This window comes from Monodelphis domestica, chromosome 2, assembly GCF_027887165.1.
Source record: "Monodelphis domestica isolate mMonDom1 chromosome 2, mMonDom1.pri, whole genome shotgun sequence".
Lineage (NCBI taxonomy): Eukaryota > Metazoa > Chordata > Mammalia > Didelphimorphia > Didelphidae > Monodelphis > Monodelphis domestica.
The window spans coordinates 426,248,315-426,265,719 of NC_077228.1; the positions used below are offsets into that span (position 1 = coordinate 426,248,315).

The window sequence follows — 17,405 nt, forward strand, 5'->3', positions numbered from 1 at the left end:
GAAGGCAGAGCTCATTGAAAAAGACCCTGATGTTGGGAAAGATTAGACAAAAGGAAGAAAAGGGTGAGAAGAATAGAATGTCATGGAAACAATGAATGTGAACTTGGACAAATTTTCAGAGATAATGGAGGATAGAAGGGCCTTGTGTGCTATAGTCCATGGGGTCACAAAGAATCAGATACAACTGAATGACTATAAGAACAATAACTATATGCAGGATACTAGTCTTTGAATAGTGGGAGTAGTTAAGGGGAGCTGAGTTAGTGCTATCACATGAGCCCTCTATGATATCCTGTCCCAGAAGGGTTAAGTAGGCACCTGAGAGAGCTAAGAGAATGCTTGACACAATTGGTAGAAGTTGTAAAGTGAAAGTTTTAGTACAATGAAAAATTGATCCCTAAAAAATCCATATAAGTAGATTTTCCCAAAAGCAGGCAGACAAAATAAAATGATAGTAAATCCAAGTTTACTTCTTTACTTTATTTTCAGATTCTCTGCTTTATGGGTTCCTAAATTCTCTGAGTGGACACCAGAACTGCAAGATGCATTAATTACCCACAATTATCAGTTCACTTGAGCCCCTATCTTCATATATCTGGAAAGAAATGATCATATAGCTCATATAAATAAGACCAATGTATCCAATTGCATCATTTTTTTCAAAAGACACATTGACTGATCCCATATCCTGAGAATAAAGCTCTAAGTTAACTGCTATAGAAAAGAACTATTCAAATGAAGGGAAGGAGTTGCTTGAAATCAAAACTGCACTTGGAGACCAGCATTTTGAGGGATATACTACCCACCATTTCCTACAATAATTAATACCTTCAAACCATTGGAAGTACATCAACACCATATCAGCTAGGCATTTTCTTTCAGTAAGCTCAGCCTTGTTATCATCTATTTCCTAAATATTGCTATCTAAGAACAAACATACTTGCAAAAACTAGAACTTAGATAGGTCAATCAACTTGCTGTGACTTTATACAGAATTATAATTTTGAAGTCACTAATTTCTTCCTCTCCAGTAATTCCTAACATTTGTTGATCTCTACCCCTAGCATCAACTTTCACAACTACTTACTGGTTGCCTACAGCTCAAGAAGAAAATCATAAAACATGTTACCTTTCCAGGTATTTTTGTGATCATCTTCTTTGCCATTTCTTATGGCACAATAGTATTCTAGTTCAAGCATATGCCTCAATTAGTTCAGTAAGTACCCCAATTGATGAACATCCCTTCAATTTCCATTCTTTGCCACCACCTATTTTTTAAAAAAAGAGAAAGAATGATCCCCCAAATGTTAAAAAGACAAATAAAGTGATGTAAAGTAATGGAAGCAGAACCAGTAGGATGTTAAGGATGTTATACACAGTAACAACAGTAATGTATAATGATCAACTATGAATGACTTACCTATTATTTAAAAAAAAAAACAAAGATAGGGGACAAATCCAAGAGACTCAATAGATGCAGAAAAAGCCTTTGGCAAAATACAACACGCATTCCTATTGAAAACACTAGAAAGTATAGGAATAGTAGGGTCCTTCCTCAAAATAATAAACACTATATATCCAAAAGCATCAGCAATTATCATATGAAATTGGGACAAGTTATAAGCCTTCCCATTAAGAATAGCAGTGAAGCAAGGATGTCATTATAACCTCTATTATTTAATATTGTTCTAGAAATGCTAGCAGTAGCAATTAGAGAAGAAAAAGAAATTGAAATTATTAAATTAGGCAATGAGGAAACTAAACTATTACTCTTTGCAGATGATATGATGGTCTACTTAAAGAATCCTAGAAAATCAACTAAAAAGCTACTAGAAATAATGGACAACTTTAGCAAAGCTTCAGGGTACAAAATAAACCCACATAAGACATCAACATTTCTACATATTTCCAAAAGCACTCGGCAGCATGAGTTATAAAGAGAAACTCCATTTAAAATCACCCTAGACAGACTTCCAGATAAGCCTGGGGGCAGTCTAGACACACAGGACGCTTCCTCTTCCCTGCAACCACCGACATAGACTACCTCAAAAGACCATTAAAATAATTTTCATAAGGTAGGTGGGATTTGGGAATTTCCACACTATAAGAGGGTGAAAAAGCTCCCACCTAAATGAAATCAGATCTGCCCTCCCCCATACTGCCTACAGAGCCAAACTCAGAGCCAGTGCATGCCAGAATCACCAAGTGAGTGAGGGGCACCTCTAGAGTGAGCAAGGGGGACCTATAGGTCCTCACAAGCAGACTAAGACCACCAAAGACCTACCCCTGAGAGCAGCTACTTCAGCAGGCAGGGGAGCGCAGAATGTGGGTGCCCCCAGGAAGGTAGCACAGAGCTATTAATGGTTGTGGTGATTTGAGAGCTTGTCTCAGGCAAAATCCATGCTGCTTAACTCCATACTCAGAGAACCTGTCCAGCTCACTCAAATATCTGACAAAAAAGAGAAGGTAAATACCACCCATGGGATGGCTAATTGTGCACAGGAGCCCCAAACTCCCCCCAAGAAAAGCAAAAAAAAGACAGTGACACTCGAAAATTTTTATGGAGGAAAAACCCAGGCTACAGAGGAAGCACAAGAAGAAATTCAAACAAAGATAAAACATTCTTTTAAAAAATGGAAATTGTCCACAAGCTTGGGAAGAATTTAAATTGGAGTTTATCAAAAAGATGGAAGCCTTCTGGAAGAGAAGTGAGAAAAGGTTCAGAGAGAATAAAAAAATTATAGCCTAAAATCAAAAGGCTAAAGCAGAAAACTAGGCTTTAAGGACCAGAATTGAGGAACTGGAAACCAATGATCTTGCAAAACAGTAAGAATTAATAAAGCAAAGTAAAAAAACTGACGAAATAGAAGAAAACATAAAATATATCACCGACAAGGTGACAGATCAGGAAAACAGAGGAAGGAGAGATAATTTGAGAAGCATTGCTCTACCTGAAAAGCCAGAAATAAACAGAAATCTTGACATCATACTACAAGACATCATCCAAGAAAACTGCCCTGATGTTCTTGAACAAGGGGGGAAAATAGACATTGAAAGAGTTCATAGAACATCCTCTACACTGAATCCCCAAAAGACAACTCCAAGGAATGTAATTGTCAAATTCTAGAGCTTTCAATCTAAGGAGAAAATCCTACAAGAAGCCAAAAAGAGACAATTCATATACAAAGGAGCACCAATCAGGATCACACAAGACCTGGCATCTTCCACAATAAAGGGTCTCTAGGCCTGGAACATGATATTCAGAAAGGCAAGAAAACTGGGTCTTCAACCAAGAATCACCTATCCATCAAAACTGACTATATGCTTCCAGGGGAAAGTGTGGGAATTCAACAAAATAGAAGATTTCCAAATATTTGTAAAGAAAAGACCAGAACTAAGTGGAAAGTTTGATATCCAAACACAATGATCAAGAGAAACATGAAAAGGTAAATAAGAAAAAGAGGGAAAAGGAGAAAAAAGGATTTTTGGTATTCAAGCTCTCTTCTTTAAGGGATACAATTAGGTCAAATTTATATATATATATATATATATATATATATATATTAATATATGGGGGAAATGTTATTTGTAACTCTCAAAAATTGTATTCATTATTAATTAGAAGAATCACTCATAGGAAAAGATTGGGATATTAAGGGCTATAAGATGATATGCAAAAAAGAAAGAAAGAAAGAAAAAGGGTGGGAGAAAATCAAAGATGATACCAAGAGACACTTGAAGAAATAAAATAAATAGAATAATCTTTTTCACACAAAGATACACATGGGAAGGGGAGGAGAAGAATACTCTTATAAGAAGGAGGGAAAGAGAGTGCTAATAGGAAATTCTTAAAACTTACTCTCAGTGAAATCAACTCTGAGAGGGAAGAGCATCTAGACCAATTGGGATCTTGAATTCTATCTTATCCTACAGGGTAAGGGAGAAGGTAAAACTAAGGGAGGTACGGGGGAGGGAGTACAAAAAGGGAGGGAAGGAGAGGGCGGAGGGAACTTAACAGACCCTAAAATAAAAAAAAAAACAAGAAGGGAACAAAAAGGGAGGGACCAGAAAGGGAAGCATATCAAGGGAGGGGATTAGGGGGAATGGATTAAAAGTAAACCACTGGTTTAAAAGGATATAGCAAAAGAAGAAAGCACAGAACAAGGAGAGGATATCAAAATGCTAGGGAATTCACAAATGATAATCATAACTTCGAATGTGAATGGTATGAACTCACCCATAAAATGGAGACGAATAGGAGAGTGGATTAGAATCCAAAATCCTACCATATGTTGTCTACAAGAAACACACATGAGCCGGGTAGATACAAGATCAGAATTAAAGGTTGGAGCAAGACCTATTGGGCCTCAACTGATAGAAAGAAGGCAGGAGTTGCAGTCATGATATCTGACAAAGCCAAAGTAAAAATAGACCTGATTAAAAGGGATAGGGAAGGTAAATACATCCTGATAAAAGGCAGTATAGACAATGAGGAAATATCAGTAATCAACATGTATGCAGCAAATGATATAGCAGCCAGATTTCTAATGGAAAAACTAGTAGAATTGAAGAAGGAAATAGATAGTAAAACTAAACTAGTGGGAAACCTGAACCTATCACTATCGAATTTAGATAAATCAAATCAAAAAATAAATAAGAAAGAGGTAAAGGAGGTGAATTAAATCTTAGAAAAATTAGAGTTTATAGATATATGGAGAAAAATAAATAGGGACAAAAAGGAATACACTTCTTTTGAGTGGGACATGGTATATTCACAAAGATTGACCATACATTAGGTCATAAAAAATATGGCATACAAATGCAGAAAAGCAGATATAATAAATGCAACCTTTTCAGACCACAAGGCAATGAAAATAATGATCAGTAATGGTACATTGAGAGCCAAATTAAAAATTAATTGGAAATTAAACAATATGATTCTCCAAAATCATTTAGAGAACAAATCATAGAAACAATTAATAATTTCATTGAATAAAATGACAATGATGAGATATCCTTTCAAACACTATGGGATATAGCCAAATCAATACTGGGGAAAATGTATATCCCTGAGTTCATATATTAACAAATTAGTGAGGGCAGAGGTCAATGATTTGGACATGCAAATCAAATAATTTGAAAGAGAATAAATTAAAAATCCCCAGAAGAAAGCCAAATTAGAAATCCTAAAAATAAAGGGAGAAATTAATAAAATCAAATGTAATAGAACTATTGAACTAATAAATAAGACTAGGTATTTTGAAAAAACAAACAAAATAGACAAAGTACTGGTCAATCTAATTTTTAAAAAGGAAAGAAGAAAAGCAAATTAACAGTATCATAGATGAAAAGGGAGAACTCACCTCCAATGAGGAGGAAATTATGGCAATCATTAACAAATATTTTGCCCAATTATATGGCAATAAATGTGCCAGTCTAGGTGATATGGATGAATATCTACAAAAATATAAATTGCCTAGACTAACAGAAGAAGAAATAGAATTCTTAAATAATCCCATATCAGAAAAAGAAATTGAACAGGCCATCAAAGAACTCCCAAAGAAAAAATCCCCAGGGCCTGATGGATTCACAAGTCAATTCTATCAAATATTCAAAGAACAGCTAATCCTAATACCATATAAACTATTTGATATAATAAACAAAGAGGGAATTCTAACAAATTCCTTTTATGACACTAATATTGTACTGATTCTAAAGCCAGGCAGGTCAAAAACGGAGGAAGAAAACTATAGACCAATCTCCTTAATGAACATAGATGCAAAAATCTTAAATAGAATACTAGCAAAAAGACTCCAGCAAGTGATCAGGAGGGTTATTCACTATGATCAGGTGGGATTCGTACTAGGAATGCAAAGATGGTTCAATATCAGGAAAACCATCCATATAATTTACCATATCAACAAGCAAACCAACAAAAAGCACGAGATTCTCTCAATAGACACAGAAAAAGCCTTTTAAAAAATATAGCACTCATTCCTACTGAAAACACTAGAAAGTATAGGAATAGAAGGGTCTTTCCTAAAAATAATAAACAGTATCTATCTAAAACCATCAGCCAACAATATCTGCAATGGGAACAAATTAGACACATTCCCAATAAGATCAGGAGGGAAACAAGGATGCTCATTATCACCTTTATTATTTAACATTGTACTAGAAACACTAGCAGTAGCAATTAGAGAAGTAAAAGAAATTGAAGGTATTAAAATTGGCAATGAAGAGACCAAGCTATCACTCTTTGTGGATACTATGATGGTCTACTTAAAGAATCCTAGAGAATCAACTAAAAAGCTAGTGGAAATAATCAACAACTTTAGCAAAGTTGCAGGATATAAAACAAACCCACAGAAGTCATCAGCATTTCTATTTATCTCCGACACATCTCAGCAACAGGAATTAGAAAGAGAAGTTTCATTCAAAATCACCATAGACAATATAAAATACTTAGGAATCTATCTCCCAAGACAAACACAGGAACTATATGAACACAACTATTGAACACTTTCCACACAACTAAAACTAAATCTGAGCTATTTGAAAAACAATTACTCATGGATAGGATGAGCTAACATAATAAAAATGACCATCCTACTCAAACTTATCTATTTATTTAGTGCTATATCCATCAAACTTGCAAAAAATTTTTTTTACTGAATTGGAAAAAACCATAACAAAGTTCATTTAGAAGAACAAAAGATCAAGGATATCCAGGGAAATCATGAAAAAAAAATACAAAGGAAGGGGGCCTTGCAATCCCAGATCTGAAGCTATATTATAAATCAGTGGTCATCAAAACAATTTGGTACTGGCTAAGAGACAGAAAGGAGGATCAGTGGAATAGATTTGAGGTAAGTGACCTCAGCAGGACAGTCTATGACAAGCCCAAAGATCCCAGCTTAAAATCCACTATTTGATAAAAAACTGCTGGGAAAATTGGAAGACAGTGTGGGAGATATTAGGCTTGGATCAACACCTCACACCATACAGCAAGATAAACTCAGAATGGGTGAATGACTTGAATATAAAGAAGGAAACTTGAAGTAAATTATGTGAACACTGAATAGTATACATGTCAGACCTTTGGGAAGGGAAAAATTTAAAAACCAAGCCAGAGATAGAAAGAGTCACAAAATGTAATATAAATAATTTTGACATCAAATTAAAAGGGTTTTGTACAAACAAAACTAATGAAATAAAATCAGAAGCGAAATAAACTGGGAAATAATCTTCATAACAAAAACCTCTGACAAAGGTTTAATTACTCAAATTTACAAAGAGCTAAATCAACTGTAAAAAAAAAATCAAGCCATTCTCCAATTGATAAATGTGTAAGGGACCTGAATAGGCAATTTTCAGTCAAAGAAATCAAAACCATTAATAAGCACATGAAAAAGTGTTTTAAATCTCTTATAATCAGAGTGATGCAAATCAAAACAACTCTGAGTTATCACCTGACACCTAGCAGATTGGCTAACTTCACAGCAAGGGATATTAATGAATGTTGGAGGAGATGTGGCAAAGCCAGGATATTAATCCATTGCTGGTGGAGTTGTGAATTGATCCAACCATTCTGGAGGGCAATTTGGAACTATGCCCAAAGGGCGCTGAAAGACTATCTGCCCTTTGACCCAGCCACAGGACTGCTGGGTTTGTACCCCAAAGAGATAATGAGGAAAAAGACTTGTACAAGAATATTCATAGCTGCGCTCTTTGTGGTGGCAAAAATTTGGAAAAGGAGAGTCTGCCCTTCAGTTGGGGAATGGCTGAACAAATTATGGTTTATGATCATGATGGAATACTATTGTGCTAAAAGGAATAATTAAGTGGAGGAATTCCATGGAGACTGGAACAACCTCCAGGAAGTGATGCAGAGTGAAAGGGGCAGAACCAGGAGAATATTGTACACAGAGACTGATATAGTGTGGTACAATCAAATGAAATAGACTTCTCCATTAGTGGCAATGCAGTTGTCCTGAACAACACAGAAGGATGCAGGTGAAAAAACACTATCCACATTCAGAGGAAAAACTATGGGAGTAAAAACACCTAAGAAAAATACCTGCTTGATTACATGGGTAGAGGGGATATGATTGGGGATGTAGACTCTAAATGAACATCCTAGTGCAAATACCAACAATATAGAAATGAATTCTGATCAAGGACACATGTAATACCCAGTGGAATTGTGTGTCGGCTATGGGAGGGTGTGAGGGAGGGGAAGGAGGAATAGAAAATGATTTTTGTAACCATGTAATAGTGATCAAAATTGACCAAATAAAACAAAATCACCCTAGACAATATAAAATATTTAGGAAGCTATCTTCAAAGAGAAACACAGAAATTATATGTTTTCAACTACAAAACACATTTCACACAATTAAAACTGGATCTAAACAATTGGAAAAACATTAATTGTTCCTGGTTAGGACAAGCTAATATAATAAAAATGATACTCCTACCAAAATTAATCTACTTATTCAGGGCCATGTCTATCGTACTATCAAAAAACTTTTTTATAAATTTAGAAAAATTATAACAAAATTCATCTGGAAGAACAAAAGAACAAGAATATCAAGGGAAATAATGAAAAAAGAAATGTGAAGTTTGGGGACCTAGTAGTATCAGATCTTAAACTATTCTATAAAGCAGTGGTCATCAAAAGAATATGGTACTGGCTAAGAGACAGAAGAGTGGATCAATGGAATAGACTTGGGGTAAATGATCTTAGCAAGTTAGTGTTCCACAAACCCAAAGACACCAGCTTTTGGTTTGGTGTAAGAACTCAGTATTTGACAAGAAGTGCTAGGAAAATTGGAAAACAGTATGGGAAAAATCAGGTCTTTATACTAAAATAAATTCAAAATGGGTAAATGAAATATAGGGAATTAAATCATGAATAAATTATATGAATGTTGAATGGTAGAATGGTATACCTGTCATATCTGTGGGAAAGGGAGGAATTTAAGACCAAAGAAGAGATAGAGAACATTACAAAATATAAAATGAATGATTTTTGATTACATCAAATTATAAAGGTTTTGTACAAACAAAACCAATGTAACCAAAAGTAGAAAGAAAGCAACAAACTGGAGAAAAATCTTTATAACAAAACTCTCTAAGAAAGGTTTAATTTCCAAAATATATAATGAACTAAGGCAAGTTTTACAAAAAACCAAGCCATCCCCATGTCAACAAATGGTCAAGGGATATGAATAGGCAGTTCTCAGTTGAAGAAATAAAAACTATCAATGATCACATGAAAAAGTGTTCTAAATCCCTCCTGATTAGAGAAATGCAAATAAAAACAGCTCTTAGTTACCACCTTATACCTAGCTGATTGGCCAATTTGGCAGTAAAGGGAAGTGACAAATGTTCAAGGGAGTGTGACAAAATCATTTCATTAATGTACTGCTGGAATTGTGAATTGGTCTGATCATTATGGAATGCAATTTGGAATTATACTCAAGAAGCCTTAAAGGAATGCCTGCCCATTGACCCAGTCATACCACTGCTGGATTTGTACCCCAAAGAGATAAGGAAAATGACTTTTACACAATTATTTATAGTTGTGCTTTTTATGGTGGCCAAAAATTGGAATATGAGGGGTTGCCCCTCAATTGGGGAATGGCTTAACAAACTGTAGTATCTGATGGTGATGGAATACTATTATGCTAAAAGGAATGATGAACTGGAGCAATTCCATGTGAACTGGAATGACCTCTAGGAATTGATGCAGAATGAAAGGAGCAGAACCAGAAAAACATTGTACACAGAGACTGACATGTAGGATTTCAGTTATAACAAATCATGACATTATTAAAGATGAATTCAAAAGTTGACTCTAATGAGCAATGTGCTCATGGACCATACCAATGGACATACTTCTAATATTTCATATGATTGACTTCTGAATCTGTAAATTGGTTGAGTCTTAAATTTTGTGGAACTTAGAAATCAAGCTTTTACTGTGATCTGCATTCTGAAAGCTAGCAGACAGGTTCTACAGGTCTTTTGTAATATCAAAGTCTTGCATATATATAAGCTGGTGTCAATGTGCTGGAAAGGAGAGGATTTCACATGTGCTTCTTACCTGAGTACCTGGCTATATTACTGTGGCCATCTGTTCCTTTTACTTGTCAGTACCATGTTATAACTTCTGATATGCCAATTGTGTTGATTGACATCCTACAGCCCTCATTCCTACAATCCTCAATAAAATCAGTTCAGCTCAGTCACTCTAGCTTTCTTTGACCATCTGAGGAAGAGTTGACCTGCTGACATGCTGAGACCACACTTAAGTTTTGTCCCTGTTTTCCTTCTCTCTCTATTTCTTACTTTCTCTAGCCTGTAAACTTACCCCATTACGTTCCAGCCTTCATTTTCCCTCCATAGGTGATTCAAACCCACAAGAGAATTTTATGTAGAGTGTGTCTCTGCATGAAAAACAAAATAGAACATTGATTAACTTAATTATAAAAAGGAAAGAAAAAACTCAATAATATAAAAAATGAAAAGGGTGAACTTGCCACCAATGAAGAGGAAATCAAAGCAATCATTAGGATCTATATTGTCCAATTTATATGTCAATGAATCTAACAATATAAATTAAATGGATGAATATTTACAAAAATATACATTTCCCAGATTAACAAAAGAGAAAATGGAGTACTTAAATAATCCCATCTCAGAAAATAAATTGAACAATCTGTAAATTAACTACCTTAGAAATAAATCTCCAGGGCCAGATGAATTAACAAGTGAATTCTATCAAACATTTAAAGAACAAATAATCACAATACTATATAAACCCTTTGGGGAAATAGGCAGAGAAGAAATCCTACCAATTTCTTTTTATGGCACAAATATGATAATGTTACCTAAACCAGGAAGACAAAAAAAAACAGAGAAAGAAATCATAGGCCAATTTTATTAATACTTATAGATGTAAAAAATTTTAAATAAAATACTAGCTAGGAGAATACCAAAATATATCAGAAGTATCATTTGCTAGAATCATGCAGAATTTATACAGGGAATGTAGGGCTAGTTTAATATTAGGAAAACTTTCAGTATTTCTCTAAAACCATCAGCAAGTACCATCTGCAATGAGGATAAATTAGAAGCCTTCCCAATAAGTTCAGATATGAGGTAAGGATGCCCATTATCACCACTATCATTTAATATTTTATTAGAAATGCTAGCTTTAGGAATAAGAAAAGAAAAAGGAACTGAGGAATTAAAGTAGGCAATGAGGAAATTAAACTATCATGTGCTGCAGATGATATGATGGCATACTTAGAAAACTCCAGAGGATTAACTGGAAAACTAGTTGAAATAATTGATAACTTTATTAAAGACACAGGATACAAAATAAATACACATAAACCCTCAGCATTTCTATATATTACCAACAAAATACCAAAGAAATTCCATTTAAAATCACTCTAATCAGTATAAAATAAAACCTAGAAATCTACTTCCCAAGAAAAAACCCAGATATTATATGAACACAATTACAAAACACTCTTCACATAACTAAAATTTGATCTAAACAATTGGGAAAATATTAATTGCTGAGGCTGAGTAATATAATTAAAAATGACAATTCCACCTAAATCATTTTACCCATTCAGTGCCATACCAGTCATATTACAAAAAATATGTATTTTATAGAACAAGAAAAAATAATGAAATTTTTCTGGAAAAAGGAAAAGTTAAGAATATCAAGGAAATCATGAGAAAAAAAATGAAGGTAGCCTAGCACTACCAGATCTCAAACTGTACTATAAAACAGTAATCATCAAAACAGTCTGGTACTGGCTAAGAAATAAAAGGATTAGATCAATGGAATAGATTAGATACATAATATATAGAGATACATGACTTTAGCAACCTAGTGTTTGATAAACCCAAAGACTCTAGCTCTTGGAATAATAACTCACTATTTGACAAAAATGACTTGGGGTAATTGGAAAATATTATAACAGAAACAAGTTATAGACCAATATTTCATACCCTCTATCAAGATATGGTCAAAATGGGTATATGATTTAGATATAAAATATCATGGTAGTCTCTTGGTGACCGAGAATGACAATTGTCTTTATGCATTTTCATCTACGGTGTACCTTCATATGGCTTTGAAGTCCAAGATATATAAATATATATGATATATAAAATATAATATATATAATATAAATATAATATATAAAATATAATGCCATAAGTAAGTGACAGGAACAGAAAATAGTTTACCTAGCAGATCTAGGGAGAAGGAAAGAATTTATGATCAAACAAGAGACAGAGAGCATTATACAATGTAAAATTAAATTTAAAAACTTTTGTACAAAGAAAATCATTGTAATCTAGATTTTTAAGGGAAACAAGCTAGGAAAAAATTTTATATTATATATGACAAATTTATTTGATAAAAGTCTAATTTCTCAAATCTATAGTGAACTGAGTCAAATGTATATGAATAAAAGCCATTCCCCAATTGACAAATGGTCAAAGGATATGAATGAGCAAATTTCAGAAGAAGAAATCAAAGCTATTGAAAATCATATGAAAAATTTTCAAAATCACTCGATTAGAGAATTGCAAATTAAAACAATGCTGAGGTACCACCTCACACTTATTAGACTGGCCAATATAATAATAAAAGGAAAGTGATAAATGTTGGAGGGGATGTGGCAAAACTGGGATACTAATGAATTGTTGGTGGAGTCATAAATAGATCCAGTCATTCTGGAGATCAGTTTGGAACTATGCCTAAAGGGCAATAAAATGTGCATATTCTTTGATCTTATAATACCACTACTGGGTCTGAATCCCAAAGAGGTAATAGAAAAAGGGGGAAGAACCTGCTTGTACAAAATTATTTACAGCAGCTCTTTTTGTGGTGGTGAAGATTTGGAAATTGAAGAGATTTCCATCCATCAAAGAATGGCTGAACAAATTGTGGTATATGATGGTAACAGAATACTATTGTGCTATAAGGAAGGATGAACAGGAAGATTCCATAAAGAGGTGGAAAGACCTACATGAAGTAATGCATGAATATGCAAAAATACATGAAGTAAGTAGAAAAAAGAAAACATTGTACAAAGCAACAGCAATATTGTTGGATAATCAACTGTGATAGACTTCGCTACTCTCAGCAACATAATGATCCAGGACAATTCTGAGGGACTTATGACAAAGAATGCTATCCATCTGCAGAATAAGAACTGTTGGAGTCAGAAAAGAAATGAAAGTATATGATTTTTCAATTGTCTACTTGAGTTTGTGTTTGGGGGTTTGGGTTTTATAGGATTACTCACAAAAATGAACACTATGGAAATAAAAAAATTAAAATTAAATTAGGGGGGAAATAGAAAAAACTGGAAAGATCTACATGAATGGATGCAGAATGAAATAAGCAGAACCAGGAGAGCATTGTACATAGTAACAGCAATGTTGTAGGATGACCAATTGTGAAAACTTGGATTCTTTCAGCAAAGCAATGATCTTGGATAATTTTGAAAGAATTATGACAGGGATTGCTATTCATCTCCAGAGGAAAAAACTGTTGGAGTCAGATGCAAATCAAAGCATGTTATCTTTTTAGTTTTTTGTGATTTTATTTTGATGTTTTGTTTTTTATGAGTGTTTTCTTAGAACATGACCAATATGAAAGTATGCTTTACATGATAATACATCTGTGGCCCAGATAAAATTGCTTACCATCTCTGAGTGGGGGGAAGAGAAGGGAGGTAGGTGTAAAATTTAAATTAATATCCAATAACTTGAAGTATTCTATTTTATAAGATTTATTAATAATCACTTGAAGTAAAAGAAATAAAAGAAAAACTTAAAACCCTGAGTAAAAGAAAGTTTTCCCACCCACATTCGCAGGAAAAGAGATCAAGAGGTGGGGGTCACACACAAACTTTATCTCCAAAACAAAAGGACATATCCTGAGAAGGAAAATGGGAATCTGGGATTTTGAGTCCAGGGGAGCAGATTCTAATCATATATAGGGAAGCAGTTTGGGTCTTATAATTTTGGAAAACACATGTTGAAAAATTATTATTTCATGTAATTAGGAAAATAAGACAATTAAAAAGTTTTCAGTTTTTTGTTTCATTTTGTTGTGTTTTTCCTATATTTTTATAGTCATTGTGTATATTCTTTTCCTACATGTTTCACCCCGCATGAGTTCATATGTCTTCCAAAGCTTCTCTAAATTCTTTATATTTCTTAAGGTGCAATAATATTCCATTACATGCATATACCACAGTTAAAATAGCAATTTATCCATGACTGGGAAGCTCTTTGTATTCAGTTCTTTGTAATCACAAAAAGTGTTATAATGAATATTTTCATATAAAGAGACCCCCTTTTGTTTCTCTTTCACTTCCTTTGATTTTTTGACTAGAAGTAGGATCTCTGGGTAAAAGAGTAGTTTTCTTTAATATTCTAATTATACCTGTCTTTATTTTATGCAACCCATCCAACAATAATTACTACTTTTTTAATTAAACAAAGCTTTGCCAGCTTACTAGGTATAAGGTGAAACTTTGGGACTATTTTTATTGGAATTTTTCTGTTTGTTTTTATTATTATAATTATTATTATTATTATGTTCTGAATTTCATCAATTGTGTATGTATATATATATTCTATTATGACTCAGAGCATCTCATGTGAGACTGAAAATATCATATTTCTTGTTATATTGTACTATGAATTCCAGGGAGCCATTGTGTTCCAGGATTTTATGGCAGACTTTTGAGAAAACATTGCTTTGCAGTCTATAAAAGGCCTAGGACCCTACATAGGGAATACCTAGAACAGATACAACCTGTACCAATGCAGGTCACCACCTTTTCTGCAATTCATTCCAATTTTAAGTTGTCTGGTGAACTGAGAGATTACGTGATAACATCCTATTTTGTTAAATGAACAATATCACTTCTGCTTTAAAAGTAGATTGGAAGAAAAAAGATTCAGGGAAATAGGAGGAAGGAGGAGAAAAGAGAGGGGAAGGAAAGACAGACAGAGGGGCAATTGTTTAATCAATTACCTAAAATGACCATTTGGACATTGAGTTCTCTATTCACCTTCTTCAAATCCAGAAATTATTTCATCAATTCAGGCTTATAACCTATATCATTTCCTGCTATTCAGTCCAGCTACTCAAGTCAAGTAGTTATGATTCCCATAGAAGTAAGGGAGGGAAATCAGAGATTAGAACTAGGAAAACTGCCTAGTGCTTACTGTCTTAACAATTATCGGGCACTAATTATACATTCCCTTGATTTTTTTGTGTTGTTTCTTTTCTCCGTATAGCCTATTTGCCTTATTATTCCAAATAGACAATCAGCTCTTTTATCTATTACTGGCCAATAGTTTGGTGCCTCAAAATAGGTGTTCAATAAATACCTGCTGATTGATTTAACTGGCATGTCATTCTTCAGTTTTCTCAGTATTTCCCCTTTCCTGTTTTTACCAGGAGAGACTGTTCCTAAAATTGCTCAAAGTACCTAAGATTTTGGGGATACCCTATATAAAATTGGAAAAATCACAGGGCATTGTGATCTCTCATGGCTCCCTGGGACCACTAAGTATGAAAGAAATAATTCTCCTTACCTTTATTAATATCCACTTTGCATTCAGGGGCATATTAATACAGCTTTCTCCATAACCTCCTATCCCTGGAATTTCAGGACATGTTTCTCCTCAGATTCTGGATGGGGCAAGATTAGGGACTAAGAAGGAAGTAGACAGCCATCTAGGGAATAGCAGTCATGTTTATGCTCCTCATTGCATTCAAGTATTTGTTTAAAGGGAAATAAAGTCATAGGCATTCTCCTAAAAGCTTATAATAGTCTCTGGTAGACAACAACAGACAAGAATCCACTTTACACACCTTGCCTGGAGAACACAAATGCCTTGTTTGCCTCCAAAAATCTCTGATTTCATTTAAGAATCAGTTCCCTCTAGATGTTAGTGTTCTCTCTGTCTGTCTCTCTGTCTCTCTCTGTCTCTATCTCGCTGTCTGTCTGTCCCTCTGTCTCTGTCTGGTTGTCTCTCCTTAAATTGACAAATATTTACTTATCCACTACCCCTCCAGCAAAATAAGTTCCTCAAGGTCAAGGACTAGTTTTTGTTTGTTTTATCATTGTATCCCTAGAACATAGCAAGGTAACTTGCCCAAAATAGGTACTTAATAAGTGTTTGTTGGGGGCAGCTAAGTTGGTCAGTGGTTAGAGAGCAAAGTCTAGTGACAAAAAGGTCCTACAAGTTTAAATCTGGCCTCAGATCCTTCCTAGCTGTGTGACTCTTGCCAAGTCACTTAACCCCAATCATCTAGCCTTTACTCCTCTTCTGCCTTAGAATCAATATTTAGTATTAATTCTGAGACAGAAAAAAAAAGGGTTTGAAAAAAAAAGAATAATGAGTGTTTGCTGAATTGGATGTGACTCAACTTAATTGGATCCAATTGGATTGGATTGGATTGTCCCAGCTCTGGAATCTTTGACTGTGAACATTTAGCTAGGGATACTCTTTTTTTTTCAGGTCAGGGAACTATTAGCATTATGCACTAGAAAAGAAAGTATTAATGAGAATCCATCATTAACACTCAGTGCTTGCCAACTGCTAACATGAAGAAAGTTCACTTTATTTTTATCTACTATTAAACTATTTCATTTTTCCTATCTCATTTTCTCACATATACAGATACATGGGGCCAAATTGTGCCCTACAATGCATGGTCACAGCTACCATTAAATTAATCAGGAGCTGTGTTCATGCATTTGACAGCTGGATATTATGTGACATACTGCTCCATTTGTACATGTCCAAGTATCGCTCTGTGGAGTGAGAATGACTAACACAAAATGTGAAGCTAGGAAACCTATTTTAAAACCCAAATCAATAGCATATGCAAAACAAACTCACATCTCAGCTACAGGGAGAACTGGCTTTTTTCCCTTCCTCTGAGAAAAACACATTTCCTAGTTAAATGGGGAAGGGGAGAAGAAAAGGCATTCTCCGTTTTCTGCTAGAGAGGGGAATTAGATAACTTTTCCTAGGAGCCATCTGATTCTTAAAGGAAATCCTAACACCCATAGAACTTTTTCAAGGAAGTACAATGGCTCACAAAAGAAAACCTATAGATCTGATCTGTGTACCTCCAGAGAACTCTCTGACTTGTTTTGCTCTAGTCCAAATCACTCTTAACGGTAAGCTATATCTTTTAAAGTGTTTTCAGAGTATAAAAAAATCTGTTCCATGAAAGTAGGGATTTGTTTCCTTCTCAAAAATGAACTTATATGAGCAGTGACAACTCCTGTTACTTAAAATAATATCTTGCATTAATATAATGCTGTAAATTT

General features: G+C 34.3%; 1 long non-coding RNA gene across 1 annotated transcript in view; it reads right to left on the minus strand.

Moving 5' to 3' along the window:
• Positions 1-17,405, minus strand: part of LOC130457475 (uncharacterized) — a 133,162-nt gene that overhangs the window by 58,194 nt on the left and 57,563 nt on the right. The window contains exon 2 of the long non-coding RNA XR_008916707.1: positions 10,379-10,454. This is a non-coding gene — a long non-coding RNA (uncharacterized LOC130457475). The remainder of the gene's footprint in view (positions 1-10,378; positions 10,455-17,405) is intronic.